A 5,000-nucleotide genomic window follows, 5' to 3' on the forward strand; every position below is an offset into this window, starting at 1 on the left:
GCGGCTCCTCCGTCGGGACTACAGGAGATCGCACCGCCCATCGCAGTCCTCGGCAGACGTCGAAATTATTCCAAGTCCCGCCGCATTAGGGTTGGTTAACGACTTGTCCCGGCCGGGCTGGTTAACGACTTGTCTCGCCGACGTTGGTTAACGACTTGTCCCGGCCGGGCTGGTTAACGACTTGTCTCGCCGACGTTGGTTAACGATTTGTCTCGCCGACGTTGGTTAACGACTTGTCCCGGCCGGGCTGGTTAACGACTTGTCTCGCCGACGTTGGTTAACGATTTGTCTCGCCGACGTTGGTTAACGACTTGTCCCGGCCGGGCTGGTTAACGACTTGTCTCGCCGACGTTGGTTAACGATTTGCCAGGGCCCGGGCGGGCAACCCGATTGCCCGCCCGGGGATTGGGTTCGGGCTAGGGTTAGGGTTAGGGTTAGGGTTGTGGTTGGGGTTAGGGCTCGGGTTAGGGCGGGGCTTAGGCTTAGAGCTGGGGTTAGGATTAGGGTTAGGGCTGGGGTTAGGGTGAGCGTTAGGGTTGGGGCTAGGGTTAGGGTTAGGGTTGGGGTTAGCTTTAGGGTTAGGGCTGGGGTTAGGGTTAGGGTTAGGGTTCGGGCTAGGGTCAGGGCTAGGGCTAGGATATGGGTTGGGGCTTGGGCTGGGGCTAGGGTTAGGGTTAGGGTTAGGGTTGGGGTTGGGGTTAGGGTTAGGGTTAGCGTTCGGGTTGGGGCTAGGGCTCGGGTTAGGGCGGGGGTTAGCTTTAGGGTTAGGGCTGGGGTTAGGGCTAGGGTTGGGGCTAGGGTCAGGGCTAGGCCTAGGATATGGGTTGGGGCTTGGGCTGGGGCTAGGGCTCGTGCTATGGCCAGGGTTAGTTTTAAGGTTTGGGTTGTGCTCCTGGCAGGTCCGCACGCGTCATACCTCGGCGGGTGGCCGCGAGGGGACGTCTTCGGAGGGCCGTGCCGGCCGAGGGGCGGCTCCTCCGTCGGGACTACAGGAGGTCGCACCGCCCATCGCAGTCCTCGGCAGACGTCGGAATTATTCCAAGTCCCGCCGCATTAGGGTTGGTTAACGACTTGTCCCGGCCGGGCTGGTTAACGATTTGTCTCGCCGGCGTTGGTTAACGATTTGTCTCGCCGACGTTGGTTAACGATTTGCCAGGGCCCGGTCGGGCAAACCGATTGCCCGCCCGGGGATTGGGTTCGGGCCAGGTTTAGGGTTAGGGTTAGGGCCAGGGCTAGGGTTAGGGCTGGGGTTAGGTCTAGGGTTAGGGTTAGGTTCAGGGTTAGGGCTGGGGTTAGGTTTAGGGTTAGGGCGGGGGTTAGGGTTAGCGTTAGGGTTAGGGCCTGGGTTAGGGTTACGGCTGGGGTTAGGGTTAGGGTTAGGGCTAGGGCTAGGATATGGGTTAGGGCTTGGGCTGGGGCTAGGGCTCGTGTTATGGCGCTCGGCCAAAACTACGGCTTCCGCCGAATTCAAAACCTACAAGGTCCCGCGGCGGGGAGCAGCCGGGGGACGTGTTGGGAGCGACGTTCGGACCGAGGGGCGGCACTTTCGGAGGGTGGACCGGAGGTCGGTTAACCAATCGTCACGAGCCGGGGAACGGAAGAACTGTTCGCGCCGGGCTGCTGCCTAAGTCTTTGTCCTGTTCTGCCCGTCAGCACCGGACCCGGTCGGTTACCGCAGAGCCGGCTCGGGACTGGTTAACGACTTGTCCCGGCCGGGCCGGTTAACCATTTCTCTCGCCGACGTCGGTTAACGATTTGCCTGAGCCCGGTCGGTTAACCAATTGTCACGAGCCGGCGAACGGAAGAACTGTCCGCGCCGGGCCGCTGCCTAAGTCTCTGTCCTGTTCTGCATGTCAGCACCGGACCCGGTCGGTTACCGCAGTGCCGGCTGGGGTCTGGTTAACGACTTGTCCCGGCCGGGCCGGTTAACCATTTGTCACGCCGAAGTTGGTTAACGACTTGTCCCGGCCGAGCCGGTTAACCATTTGTCTCGCCGACGTCGGTTAACGATTTGCCTGAGCCCGGTCGGTTAACCAATTGTCACCGAGCCGGCGAACGGAAGAACTGTCCGCGCCGGGCCGCTGCCCAAGTCTTTGTCCTGTTCTGCATGTCAGCACCGGACCCGGTCGGTTACCGCAGTGCCTGCTGGGGTCTGGTTAACGACTTGTCCCGGCCGGGCCGGTTAACCATTTGTCACGCCGAAGTTGGTTAACGACTTGTCCCGGCCGAGCCGGTTAACCATTTGTCTCGCCGACGTCGGTTAACGATTTGTCCCAGCCGGGCCGGTTAACCAATTGTCACGAGCCGGCGCGAACGGAAGAACTGTCCGCGCCGGGCCGCTGCCTAAGTCTTTGTCCTGTTCTGCATGTCAGCACCGGTCCCGGTCGGTCACCGCAGTGCCGGCTCGGGTCTGGTTAACGACTTGTCCCGGCCGGGCCGGTTAACCATTTGTCTCGCCGAAGTCGGTTAACGATTTGCCTGAGCCCGGTCGGTTAACCAATTGTCACCGAGCCGGCGAACGGAAGAACTGTCCGCGCCGGGCCGCTGCCCAAGTCTCTGTCCTGTTCTGCATGTCAGCACCGGACCCGGTCGGTTACCGCAGTGCCGGCTGGGGTCTGGTTAACGACTTGTCCCGGCCTGGCCGGTTAACCATTTGTCACGCCGAAGTTGGTTAACGACTTGTCCCGGCCGAGCCGGTTAACCATTTGTCTCGCCGACGTCGGTTAACGATTTGCCTGAGCCCGGTCGGTTAACCAATTGTCACCGAGCCGGCGAACGGAAGAACTGTCCGCGCCGGGCCGCTGCCCAAGTCTTTGTCCTGTTCTGCATGTCAGCACCGGACCCGGTCGGTTACCGCAGTGCCTGCTGGGGTCTGGTTAACGACTTGTCCCGGCCGGGCCGGTTAACCATTTGTCACGCCGAAGTTGGTTAACGACTTGTCCCGGCCGAGCCGGTTAACCATTTGTCTCGCCGACGTCGGTTAACGATTTGCCTGAGCCCGGTCGGTTAACCAATTGTCACCGAGCCGGCGAACGGAAGAACTGTCCGCGCCGGGCCGCTGCCCAAGTCTTTGTCCTGTTCTGCATGTCAGCACCGGACCCGGTCGGTTACCGCAGTGCCTGCTGGGGTCTGGTTAACGACTTGTCCCGGCCGGGCCGGTTAACCATTTGTCACGCCGAAGTTGGTTAACGACTTGTCCCGGCCGAGCCGGTTAACCATTTGTCTCGCCGACGTCGGTTAACGATTTGCCTGAGCCCGGTCGGTTAACCAATTGTCACCGAGCCGGCGAACGGAAGAACTGTCCGCGCCGGGCCGCTGCCCAAGTCTTTGTCCTGTTCTGCATGTCAGCACCGGACCCGGTCGGTTACCGCAGTGCCTGCTGGGGTCTGGTTAACGACTTGTCCCGGCCGGGCCGGTTAACCATTTGTCACGCCGAAGTTGGTTAACGACTTGTCCCGGCCGAGCCGGTTAACCATTTGTCACGCCGACGTCGGTTAACGATTTGCCTGAGCCCGGTCGGTTAACCAATTGTCACCGAGCCGGCGAACGGAAGAACTGTCCGCGCCGGGTCGCTGCCTAAGTCTCTGTCCTGTTCTGCATGACAGCACCGGACCCGGTCGGTTACCGAAGTGCCGGCTCGGGTCTGGTTAACGACTTGTCCCGGCCGGGCCGGTTAACCATTTGTCACGCCGAAGTTGGTTAACGACTTGTCCCGGCCGAGCCGGTTAACCATTTGTCTCGCCGACGTCGGTTAACGATTTGCCTGAGCCCGGTCGGTTAACCAATTGTCACCGAGCCGGCGAACGGAAGAACTGTCCGCGCCGGGCCGCTGCCCAAGTCTTTGTCCTGTTCTGCATGTCAGCACCGGACCCGGTCTGTTACCGCAGTGCCTGCTGGGGTCTGGTTAACGACTTGTCCCGGCCCGGCCGGTTAACCATTTGTCACGCCGAAGTTGGTTAACGACTTGTCCCGGTCGGGCCGGTTAACGATCTGCCAGGGCCCGGTCGGGAACTCGATTGCCCGCCCGGGGACTGTTGTCTTGCTCCACCGCACGGCCGGGGGGGTCGGTCGGCACGGCTAACGAGCCGTCCGAGAACTGCCGGTTAACCAGTTGCCCGGTGGCAATTCGTTAACTGAGTCCGCTCCGGAAGTCTGGATGCGGGTCGGATTTGAGGGTCGTAGCCGGGCAGGAGTTCCAGAGGCTCGGCAGCCGGGGTCAGATACGGCCGCCCCTTTGACACATGCAATTTCTGTACGGGGGCATTGGCGGGGTTTCCGGAGATTTACGGGGAGGCGTTTTTCTCGACCACTTAGGAGTGGTCGACGGGCGTTACGGGCCTCCCCACTTCGTTAACCCGGGCCGCGCGGCGGTATTTCCGCACGCTTCCCAAGGTCGCCCGTATGGATTTTCGGACGAATTCCCAATGGCGGAAGTCAGTCAGCGGGACGTATCCGCAGGCCCAAGCCGACCGAGGGGCAGCATATACGGGCTGACTACCGGTGCTCGGGCCGCCGAATCGAAACCTTGCCCGAATGATTTTCTGACAAAGTCCCGCGGCGGGGAGACGCGAGGGGACGAATTCGGAGGGTCGTGCCGGCCGAGGGGCGGCATTTTCGGTGGGACTACCGCAGGTCCCTCCGCCAAAAATAGGGCTACGGCCCGATCGAAAATCTGACAAAGTCCCGCTGCGGTGAGCCGCGAGGGGACGTATTCGGAGGGCCGTGCCGGCCGAGGGGCGGCATTTTCGGTGGCACTACCGCAGGTCCCACCGCCGATCCGAGACCTTGGCAGAAGTCGAAATTATTCCAAGTCCCAACTCGGAAGTCGGAATGAAGGCTGATTCGGGGCCCTGCTGCCGGCCGAAGCGGACGATGCACGGCGGCACTACCGGAGGGCCGACCGCCGACAGAGGCGCGTGCTCCCGGCGCCGCGCCGGTTAACCAATTGACGGCGGAAGTCTGTGAAGGTCGGATCCAGCCCGTCGGGCGGGCCCGAGGTG

The sequence above is a fragment of the Hypanus sabinus genome, unplaced genomic scaffold (assembly GCF_030144855.1).
Source record: "Hypanus sabinus isolate sHypSab1 unplaced genomic scaffold, sHypSab1.hap1 scaffold_2266, whole genome shotgun sequence".
NCBI lineage: Eukaryota > Metazoa > Chordata > Chondrichthyes > Myliobatiformes > Dasyatidae > Hypanus > Hypanus sabinus.